General features: G+C 36.9%; 1 pseudogene; it reads left to right on the top strand.

Moving 5' to 3' along the window:
- The first annotated feature begins 3,989 nt into the window (after positions 1 to 3,989).
- Positions 3,990 to 4,521, top strand: LOC118903594 (annotated as a pseudogene).
- The last annotated feature ends 8,010 nt before the right edge of the window (positions 4,522 to 12,531 follow it).

The raw sequence follows: 12,531 nt of genomic DNA, 5'->3' as shown, positions 1-12,531 counted from the left end.
AATGTAGGGTAGCGTCTCGAAGAATGGCCAATTTAGCCTTTTTATTTGGACAGTTGCTTCTTGCCTGATCCTCCTTAGTAGTTTAATAGTGGGTGATATAATTTTGAGCACTGCCAAACTTCTAATTAAAGGGGCAGCAGTACTATGTTCTTGGAAACTTATGCAGTCACCTGCTGCACATAAAAAGCATTCAGAATCTCAAGTCTCTGAAGCTAAAAGAAAGGAACCCACTCTTTGTTTAATCATAGCAATGAACAGAAACCAGTTAATTTTTTCTTGCTGTTAAATGTAACAACTGGTTCAATCAACCTGTTGGTAAATGCATTATACAACAGTACATTGTGGGCCTTATTTGTACTCAATCTCTGTATGTTTGCCAACTGCTTAATTATATATGTGCTACACTTGCAAGACAAGACTATAAAATCTTGCTGATCAATAGGGATAGGATATATTTTGAGCAATATTATTTTGTACTTTAATTTTCTTTTGGCCATGCTGCGTGTTATGCAGGGTCTTAGTTCCCTGACCAGGGATCAAACTGAGCAATATTATTTTAGTAAGGAAGAATAAATATAAAATGTGAAGAAAATGGGGCTTTTAACAACCCAGTGTTAACTATATTTTATTATGAAATTAAGTTTCATTCCTACTCTAACAGTAGTGATGATTAATATTTTAAATGTATCTCAACACTCTCTTAAACAAACCAATACAGAAGGAACAAAGCCTTGGGACTTGTTAGAATACTTATAAATTTCAGCATTTTAAAGAAACTGTTGTGTTTACAGTTGTGACATTAGAAGATTGGAGTAGTGAGGAGGATTTTTCCCTTCTATCTTATATCACCTATTACCAGTCTGCATTTTTTTTGTTGTATGTATTATTTTTATAGTATTTATATTAAAATATCCCAGTTGTGGAACTGTCCAAAAAACAAAAACGAAACAAAAACAAAAACAAAAAATCTATAAGATGTTGGTGCAAGAAATTGAAGACAAAAATAAATGGGAAGATAGTCCATATTCATAGATTGGAAGAATTAATAATGTTAAAATGTCCATGTTACCCAAAGCAATCTACAGATTCTATGAAATCCCTATCAAACTTTCATTGGAATTTGCACAGAAATACAATGAACAATCCTAAAATTTATATGGAGCCATGGAATACTTTGAGTAGTCAAAGCAATCCTGAAAAAGAAGAACAAAGCTGAAGTCATCACACTTCCTGATTTCAAACTACATTACAAAGATTTATTAATCAAAACAGTATGGTATTGGCATAAAAACCGACACATAGATCAATGGAACAAAATAGAAAGCCCAGTAATTACTCCATGCATATATGGTCAATTAATTTTTGACAAAAGCACCAAGAATATACAGTGGGAAAAGGATAGTCTCTTCAATAAATGGTCCTGGGAAAAGTGGATATCCACTTGCAAAAGAATGAAGCTGGACCTCTATTTTACACCACACCTGAAAATCAACTCAAAATGGATTAAAGACTTGGACATAAGACCTGGAACTGTAAAACTCCCAGAATAAAATATAGGGGTAAGCTCCTTGACATTGATATTGGCAATGATTTTTTTAATATGGCACCAAAAGCAAAGGCAATAAAAGCAAAAATAAACAAGTGGGACTACATCAAACTAAAAAGCTACTAAACAGCAAATGAAACCATCAACAAAATGAAAATACATCCTATGGATGGGGAGAAAATATTTGCAAACTACATATCTAATAAGGATTTAATACCCAAATATACAAAGAACTCGTACAACTCAATAGCAAAAATAATAATAATAATAATTAAAAAATAGGCAAAGAACCTGAATATACATTTTTCCAAAGAAGACATACAAATGGTCAACAGGTACATTAAAAGTTGCTCAACATGACTAATCATCAGGAAAATGCAAATCAAACCACAATGAGATAACACCTCACACCTGTTTAGATGCCTATTATCAAAAAGGCAAGAGATAACAAATGCTGGTAAGAATGTGAAGGAAAGGGAACCCTTGAACACTATTGGTGGGAATGCAAACTGGTATAGCCACTATGGAAAATGGTATGGAGGTTCCAATGGAAAAAAAATCACTATCTCAAAGAGATATCTTAACACCCATGTTTATTGCAGCATTATTCATAATAGCCAAGGTATGGAAACAACCTAAGTGTCTGTCCACAGATGAATGGATTTTTTTAAATGGGGTATATTGTGGAGAGTTTAGTTAAGCTGATCCATGGTATTGCTGCCTCAGCATCCATTTTGTTTAGTCAAGGGGCCTGCAGTAACCTTAAACCCATGGAAGCACATGTCCTGATTTGTGGCCCACAGAGTCACAAGTAAATGTTAAGTTCCTGATATGACTTCCCCAGCAGCCCTTGTGATCAGCAGTCCTCCTGGCTTGTTTCCCAGTGCCTTCCTCTCATGTGCTCCTTAGTAAGACCCTGGTGGGGCTTACCAAAACCTCACTCTTTTGGCTCTAATTGGCCAATCCAGCCTTAGCCCGGGAACCCCAAAGCATTCTACCCAAAGACCCTAACAAAGGCATGCACCCCACATTCTGTCTTTCTGTCTTCACTCCGCCTTTACCTCTCCATATGGTTCCTCTAGGCTTGCCATGTACCTCCTCCAGGACCTATGAGTAATAAAATTCTCTATTTCAATTTCTCTCCTGGTCTATTGTTAAACTTCAGCTCACAATCCGACACCCTGTGCTCCACTTAACATAAACAATCTGTTAACGACAAAGTCATAACAAAATACAAAACAATATATACTGTTCCATGTAATGGAACTATAGTCAGCCTTTAAATAGAAGGAAATCCTCCCATTTGTGACAACATAGGTGAACATGGAGGGCATTATGCTAAATAAGCCAGACAAAAACAAAACAAATACTGAATGGTATCGCTTATATGTGGGATGTTAAAAAAAAAAAAGTCAAGTTCATGGAAACAGAGCATAAAATGATGGTTGCCAGTAGCTATGGGATGGGGGAAATGAGAAGTTGGTAAAAGGGTACAAACTTTGAGTTATAAGATAAATAAGTTCTGAGGATCTAAGGCAGAATATAGTTGATAATATTGTACTGTATAATTGAAATTTGCTGAGAGTAGAACTTGAGTTCTCACACAAAAAAAGGTAAATAAATATGTGAGGTAATGGATGTGTTAATTAACTCAGTTGTAGGAATCCTTTCACAATGTGTATGTACATCAAATCATCACATTTTACACTTTAAATATAATTTTATTTGTCAAGTAAAGCTCAATGAAGCTGAAAAAATTATTCTGGCCTGTATAAAATTCTACATCTAAAAATTGGGGTGTACGTGGGCTTCTCAAGCATATATGAGTCAAATATATGAATGGCTATATTCTAAGCCATAAAGAAAGTCTCAACACATTTCAAAAAACAGGTAGCTATGGACCCTATTCACATTCTCTGACCATAATATCACTAATCTAAAAATTAATAAGAAAAAGGTAAATGTTTAAATTTCCATATAATTGGTTTGAAAACATACTTCTAGGGAATTCATTAATCAAAAGAGAAATTATGCTGAAAATTTAAAAAAACTTAAGACTGAATAACAATAAAAACATTACTCATCAAAATCTGTGAGATGTACAGTTTTACTGTCCAGTTTTTGAATGCAGATTCTATATAGGTCAACTAGATGAATATTTTTATTTTGCTCCTCAAATCTTTTACATCTATGCTGATTTTTCTGGCTACCGTACTTACTAATAATTGTGAGAATTGTATTGAAATCTCCCTTGAAGGTCCATCAATTTTTGAGCAAAGTGGAATTTCAAGAGAAATTTGTGGACGTTAAAATGCTTACATTGGAACAAAGAAACAATGAAAATCAGTGAGCTAACTGGCTTATTTAAGATATTGCCAATGGCCTGGGCATGCTTTGGCTGTGGCAAAAGGAACTTGCAGGTTTGCAAATCCCGGACAGGAGGATGGGCAGGTACCAGCCATGAGGACCCAGCTTCAGTGAAGTTTCCTGCAAAAAGGGGGTGACTATTTGGAATGGCCTGAGTATTTCATGGCAGTGGCCTTCTTATCATCAGCACAGAGAAGCAAAGATCCGAATTCCCAAGTCAGAGCCTGAATCCTAAAGGCAGAAAAAAGATCGTAGGGATTGGGTACAATAGCAATGACCTGCTACCTTGGAGAGTAAGCTGGGTACCAAATACCTTTACATGTGCCATAACGAGCTGAATGCCGTCACAAACAAAAATTTGGCTGGTGTGAAAGTCTATAGTATGTGTTGCCTTGTTCCCATGTAAATGTGCTAAGCTTGTCATCCAGGCCAGTATAAAAGAAGTTATTCCCATGTCTGATAAATACCATGATAGTGATGAGACAACATCTGTGAGGCTCATATTTAATATGGCTGGGTTCACATCCAGAAAATTCACACCAAAGTACAGGAAGACTTTTACTGACTTTGATTCAATTAACAGCAGACGGAGCCAGAAGATTCTGTGAGCTACATCTCGTTAAATCTCCAGAAGATTGGGATTACCCTCTGCTAAGAAGCTTCTAGTGCCTTTCTTCTTGAAGTTACACATAACTTTTTAACAGTCAGTACAGCAAAAGTAGACATCTGAAGAATATAAAGCCTCATATCTTCCTGTCTCTCCTGTCACATGAAATCTACATCTGTTTAAGCTATTCATTTAGGGTTTAAAATTAAGGAGCCTGTAGACGGTCTGTCACATAGGGATTGAATGAGGGTACCACCCCCTATTGTATCCTGGTTTGCTGGGATGCTGGTGGTTTTGCAGAAGGGCATCAGCTATCTGTCATTCGCTGCATGTCAGCAGCTGCTCTTCTCTGCTACGTGTGCTGGAAGGACAAATAAATAATTGCTGTGTTCTTAGCGAAGACGAACAGATACACTGATTTGAACATCTGGCCCAAATGAAGCATAACATGAAGTGTCCCTGGGGAAAAAAAATAGGGCCCAAATGACAGTAGCACTGAAGTATTTGCTTTAGAGGGTTTAGGGAAACACACCCACCGACCCAAAAACCTAGATAAAATGGCACATCTGTCCTGATAGATGATGATCATAGCTGAGCCAGGGATACTTCCTCTGCTCCTGTTATCCTGCTACACACAAAATAGTGGCATGCTGTCCCTTTTGGAGGCTTCCAATTTCTGGTTGCTGGTCACATGGAGCACTTACAGTGAGTTAACCTGAATAAGGAGTTATTCTTGGGGGAGACAGCCTGTCTAACCTTGTTGTCCCCAAGACAACGTTCTGCTGTGGTGGCAGCTGAGGTTGTATAAGTGGGAAGGATGGGGCATGCCCACTTCTTCCCCCACGTGGAAACATGTCACTGATCTTCCATGTGACAACACAGCTCATTTCCAAGTCTGCTCTACAAGAGGAGAGTAAATTAATTCCTATCTAGTAAGTGAAATGTGAGAAATTTAGTCCACCTTGAGGCTCTTTATTCCAGATCTATTGGTTATGGAAGCTCCTTCACACTCCTGGTGCCACGGCTTCACTGACACAGATCTCAGTTACTAATCACTGTTGAATTGGGGGATGCTTGGCTATGTCCCTTGTCTTTAATCTCATTTAATTTTTAATAAACATGCTCAGTACCTTTGCTGAGAAAATGTTTCTTTGTCTTAAAGATTATTACCTTTTTAAAGTGCTCTTATATGTTTATGTCCATAAAAGAACAAGTATGAGGATCTTCATTGTGGAGTATCAGAGGTAACTTGGGTCCCTCAATTGGAAAACTGATACTATGTTGTAGACACACACCTTATTATGCAGCAATTAGAAACAACAAATTAGATGTACATATAGCAATAGAGAGGAATCTTAAAACAGTGTTTAGGGGAGGAAAGGTAAGAAAGAGTAAGAGATAGAAAGATAGGTAGTAGATAGATAGAGATGATAGATATATCAAACACCATTTGTGAAAACAAAATGCATGCACACAAAACAATTTTTAAGGACATATATAAACAAAAAGTTACCCATGAAACACTTTAAAATAGTTGCCTATGTATGAAAGTGGGAATGGAATTGGATAATGAGAATAAAGGTAATAAATAAATAAGTTAAACAAAAAAAATGTCCTTGCCCAGACCAAAGATGCTAATATGCCATGAGCTGAGGAGTATAACTAATTCATCACTCTATAACTGAGGTCCAACAGATAAATAAATAAACCCACAATAAAAGAACAGTAAAGAACTTCCCTGGTGGCACAGTGGTTGAGAATCTGCCTGCCAATGCAGGGGACATGGGTTCCAGCCCTGGTCCAGGAAGATCCCACATGCCGCAGAGCAACTAAGCCCGTGAGCCACAACTACTGAGCCCGCGTGCCACAGCTACTGAAGCCCGTGTGCCTAGAGCCTGTGCTCCACAACAAAGAGAAGCCACCGCAATGAGAAGCCTGTGCACTGCAACAAAGAGTAGCCCCCACTCGCCACAACTAGAGAAAGCCCGCGTGCAACAACAAAGACCCAGAACAACCAAAAATAAATAAATTAATTAATTTAAATAAATAAATAAATGACAATTTTAAAAATATATTACTGTGGGTTATAGCTTTGAACAACATGAACATTTTTCTTATAGAGTCTCCTTTGTGTAGCTGCATGATTAAGTCAGTGATGAATGAGAAAACATAAGTATTTTATGCAATAATAGATTTAATACAAACAATGGGGTGTTACAAAATTGTTGAAAGGTAAAGAGAACAGTCTAGGCTGAGAATTGCAGAAATGACTCCCAGGATGTTTTAACTTGGACCAGGATTGCATTTAATCAGGTATGGTAACGTGACAGACACAGAGACAACTGCCTTTGATAGAAGAGCTTATTACTTACAATTCCCAAGAGAAAGGGGCACACCATGCCATGCAGGGCCACATGGGATAGTACCAAGAGCAGTCAGGAGAGAGAAGGAATAAGGGGAAAGCATGGGCATAAGCCTCTATCGTGATTTCCACAGGGAAGGCAAGGCAGGGCAAAGTAAACAGTTTAAGATTGGGTAATTTGAATAATTTCAGTGGGCTATGAGTTATAAGGGTGGTCTCCAGTTGTTTGGTACCTGGTCCTGGCGTGATTAAGGGTAGGGAAAATATTGGCTTGGTATGTGAGAATTAGTAATGGAGGTGGTTGGGGAATATGGGATTTGGATTGGTTGGTTTGCATATGAAAGACTTGTTCACAGGAGAGTTGTTTGCTATCTCAAGGAATTAGCTATCCCTGGGAGGAGCAGTCCCTCCCTGGCAGGTAAGGTCCTCAAGATGTCAGAGCATCATAAAATATAGAAAATAAAAAAACATGATTAACACATAGGACACTTTACAACTGAGTCACAGTGGTGCTTAGGGGAGGGGGAGTCCTTAATCTATTAAACTCAAAGCCAAATTCAATACAGTGGCTGTAATCCAGGGAAGCTGGAGTTGGAGAGATTCTTCTACCACTGCTAACCACGACTACCGTCTATGAACACAGAGATCTGGAGAATGGAAACTGGAATACAACCACAACTCTATTTTCCAGTGAAGAAAAATAGAGTAGGAAAAGTTCTTCATTTATTCCTGACTTCCAAAGGTCACATATGTGGAATCCTCTTCCAGACAAGATAGAAAAACAAAAACCACATTTACCTTCTGGCCTGACACAACTAAAAAAAGTGGACGATCTATATGAAACAACAATGTTCGGACATTGACCATCAGGCAGTACAGGACAGTGATGTCTGAGAGAGTGGAAAGAAACAAGGTGAGTCAATTCACTGCTTAAAGAGAGATTCTAAGATGCAGCCCAGGGAAAGGGATATATGTAGAGCCTAGCAGTCTATCTGAGTTGAGGATACAGAGTTAGAAGTTCAGAAAGACAAAGGTGGTTATATTTCACAGGGCAGAGTTGCAGAGAGGAAAAAGCTGCACAGAGAAGTCCACAGATCTGCAGTTGGCACCCCTCTAGTACTTCAGTGAAGTACTCAAGAGGGTATTACTTAAAGTAGTGGGTCAGAATTAACCCTAAAGTCTGCTCTGATCCTACCTAACAACACTTAAAATCAAGGCTCTAAAGGATCAGAAAGTTTTCCAAGTAACTTAATTTTAACCCAAAACAAAGTTCAAACGAAGTAAACAGAAAAAGTATATCAATGAACAGATCAATAAAATTGGTAAAACTCTAGCCTGACTAGTCAGTAAAAAAAAGAGGGAAGACACAAATTAACAATAACAGAAAGGAAAGAGGTAAAATAAACACAGATCCCACATATGTTAAAAGATTAATAAGGGAATATTATAAGTGACTTTATGCCATAAATTTAACAACTTTGAAGAAAAGAATAAACTCCTTGAAAAACATGGACTAAGTTCACTTAAAATGAAAGAGATCACCTGAATAAGTTTACTTCTATCAAAGAAATTGAATTTGTAGCTAAAAACCTTTCCACAAATGTCACATGAGTGCATCTAACTGGTGAAATCTAATTTACAAACTCCAGCTGCAAAGAAGTTTGAAAAATGTGGTTTTTACCTTTCCAGACTCTGCCATAAAAGAAGGTACCAAAGGAGGATTTAGCAAGCCAATCGGTAGTATCCACCATTCTGCATTTTGGATAAAGTGGTTTTTTCCTAGATTCCAGTAATTTGGAAAAGCAAAGAGAAAATAGTATATGTACCGCCCCCACCAAATATATATATATTCTCCACTCTGAAAAACTCTTGAGTGAATTGCGATTGATCATTAGATTTTGGAGCAAGGGAGCCAACACACACACACATCAGGGAAGCAGGCAATGGATCAATGGGTCCCAGGAGGCTGAGGAATGGAGCTACCCAAACAGTCCAAAGAGTTAGATACCAGGAGTGAGAAAGATGGCAAAGGAAGGTCATGTATTAAGATTTTAGTTGTTTGGGGTAATGACCAAGAGTAAAAATTATGCAAAAATTTGGGTAAGTATGTAGAGTTATTATCAGATTTATATGCTATCTGTTGTCTTATTTTATACTAATTCATATTAATTTAAATTATTGTTATCATAGTTCATCATACTGTGTTACAAAAGATGTCATCGATTGTAAGTACACCAATATTTTAGGTAGCACTGGGAAAGGAAAAACACTGCCAAATGAACACAATATTTTTTTTTATCATTTCACGTTTTAACTTTAATGTTTTATATCTTTTAAACTTCTCTACACATAGATATTATTCATTCTTGTGAACAAACAAAAGAAAAATTTAAGATAAATTAAGGATTCTTAAAACCTCATAAAGTTGTTGTAGTTCCTCCAAGTCAACTTTAATAGACCTAACTCGTTTTATTCAATGACTCCCCATTGTTCTATGTTTTGCCCATAACAGAGACTTCTAGTTGCCTCCCCAAATTCATTAGTAACAAAACCTAATATTTAGCTAGGCACATTATCACCAAACTAAATACTACATCTCCCAGCTTCACTTGCACATTGGTTGGTGTGATTCTGTGACTACTTACCAAGAAGCAGCAGAAGGGTTGTTGGTGTGTCTTACTTCTGAGAATTCTCCTTAAAGGGGGAAGAAAGGAGATGTCCTTCCCTTCCTCCAGCCTGCTACCCAGAATCCATCATGATAAAACATTAGCATTTCATGTTGAAGCATGACAGTAAGTAACCAAGCAATGAGGTGGAAGAAGCCTGAGTCTCTGTTAACTTAATGGAGCTACCTTTGAGTGCCTATCTCTGGATTTCTTCTATTATGTGAGAGAGAAATAAACTTTTATTTTGTTTCAGCCCCTGTTATTTGAGCTGTTTATGCTTTAAGCAACTACATCTAATCCTAATTAATGCTTGCTTCTATTTTTTGCCACTACAAAATATATACATATACGCCTACATACATACGTAAACATACATATGCTGCAACAATCATTCTTGGACATACATCCTCACATTCTGGTGCTTTTATTTTAATAAAATACAGTCCCAAGAGTAGAATTTCTGAGTTGAGAAGTCTGTGAATTTTTCATGTGAAGAGATTTTTGCCAAATAGCTTCCCACAAGGCTGTTTTTAAAAATCATATATGTATTATTCTCCTTCATTGTTGTCAATTTGTTAGGATAGAATGGATATTTCATTTTTACTTTAATTTGCATTTCCATGACTACTAATGAGGATGATTATCTTTTCTTACGTTTATTAGCCATTTTGGATTTGTTTTATGATTTATCTGTTCAGTCTTTGCCAATTTATTGTTTGAGTGTTGAACTTTTTCTCATAAATTTATGAGACTCTTCTCATTATTAATGTTAGCTAACACTATCTGTACTTTGCAATATAGATATTTCCCCCAATCCACAATTGATTTATGTCATCTATTGCCATACAAAATTTTTATTTTTTTAATATGTGTATATTTTATAGTTTCTGAATTCCTATTTTGGTTAAAAAAAAATCTTCAAAACCTCACTCGTTAATACATCTGGGGCTTCCCTGGTGGCACAGTGGTTAAGAATCCACCTGCCAATGCAGGGGACACAGGTTCGAGCCCTGGTCCGGGAAAAGCCCACATGCCACGGAGCAACTAAGCCCGTGCACCACAACTACTGAGTCTGTGCTCTAGAACCCACAAGCCACAACTACCGAAGCCCACATGCCACAACTACTGAAGCCCACGCACCTAGAACCCGTGCTCCGCAACAAAAGAAGCCACCACAAGAAGCCCACGCACCGCAGCGAAGAGAGATCCCTGCTCGCCGCAACTAGAGAAAGCCCACACACAGCACTGAAGACCCAACACAGCCAAAAATAAATAAATAAAATAAGAAATTTATTAAAATATATATATGGAATTTATTTATATTTATGCTATGAGATAGAGTTCCAATATTATTTTTTTCTAGATGGATAGCCAGCCCACTCATTAATTATTCTTTTGCAGTGATATAAAATAACATATCATATATTGCCATATATACGGAGCTCTATTTCTTACCTCTCTATCCTACTCCTCTATTCAACTGTTTGTTGATTTTATCACCATAGTATTTTCCTGATGGTGCCTCTGAGTTTTAATATCCAGAAGGGCAAATCCCATACCCTCACCATATTTTTTTCATATTTTTAGCCATTTTAATAGTACTTAGAATCTCATTTAATTCATACATCATGGGAATTTGATATTTAATTAAGTTAAATCTTCTAAAACAAGAATAGAGTATATCTTTTCATTAACTCAGAACATGTCTTTTGTCATTCAGAGGACTCTACATATAGGGTTTTCTTCATATGGGGGTCTATACCATTCTTGTGAAATTTATTCCTAAGTATTTTATATTTTTGTCACTTTTTTGAATGAACTGTTTATTTCTGTTTCCAGTTCCTAGTACAGAGAAGTATTGCTAATAGACAGAACACCTTTGATTTTCATATATTTACCTTTTCTACATGACAAAATTCCCTTATAAATTCTAGTACTTATTTGATTTTTTTAAATAGGGCTCCTTGGGTTTTCTCAGTATATGTCTTATCATCAGTGAAAAGACGTAAGTTTATTTTTCTTTTCACATGTGTAGGGGGCATAAGGGTCCCTTTGCCTTATCTGCTGGCTTTCAGACCCAACAGAAGGATGCTTTAGCTTAGCTTTTCAAAGGCTGCAAAGTCAGTAGGCTATCTCAACTGTTCCATCTCTATATAACTCACCCTGTCTAGGCTTGTGCCACTGATTAAGTTATTTGTGTCAGGTTCCCCTTGATCATGATGGTGAGAAATTAACTCTACTTCCTGCCTCTCCTTTACCATCGTCAGTACTTTGAAAGTCTAAAATACATAACAGAAGATACAATTTTGCACCTACTAAAAACTGTTCACCATAAGTCACATTCACATTTTTGAGTTGAAATTTCTCAAGGTCAGTATCCTTCTCTCACCAAAAAGATGTCAAGCTGACATTGCTGTGATGGAATTGCTATTGTTGAATTTTAGAATCTGAAGTACAGGCCATATATGCAACTTTCCACTTTCTTCCATTTCTAGTTATTCTGTTTAGAACTAACAGAAATTCATCTCAGATTAATTTTTTACCCTGCTTTTACAATGGGTCTCTTCCATCTGCCAACAACTGTATGTTGACTTATGGACTATAAGTCATTCTGTAGTTGTCTTTCCAACTGAACTCATTATAGTCCACAGTAATATCAGAGGTCAGGATTAAATTCTAAGTCCATCTCAACACTTTAATTTTCCAATATAGTCACAGCAAGTGTATCAAAGTGCATTAGCTCCAGTGCTAGGGGTTATAATTTATGCAGGATGCAGACATGGAATGCAAGACAATTCTGAGCAATCCTTTTCATTTGCAACTTGCATTGTTTTCACCTCTGCAGAAGAGATTTTTGGTAATGTTACCTGGTTCTTTTTCTGTTTTGATTGACTGCCCTTTTTTAATAGCCCTTTACTACTGCTCTACGTGTATCAGCAACACCGAGTTGTTTAATTGTTCATCTCTGTGTTCTACTCCTGCC

The sequence above is a fragment of the Balaenoptera musculus genome, chromosome 1 (genome assembly GCF_009873245.2).
Source record: "Balaenoptera musculus isolate JJ_BM4_2016_0621 chromosome 1, mBalMus1.pri.v3, whole genome shotgun sequence".
In the NCBI taxonomy this organism is placed as follows: Eukaryota; Metazoa; Chordata; class Mammalia; order Artiodactyla; family Balaenopteridae; genus Balaenoptera; species Balaenoptera musculus.
This window is presented reverse-complemented; position numbering and strand designations above follow the sequence as displayed.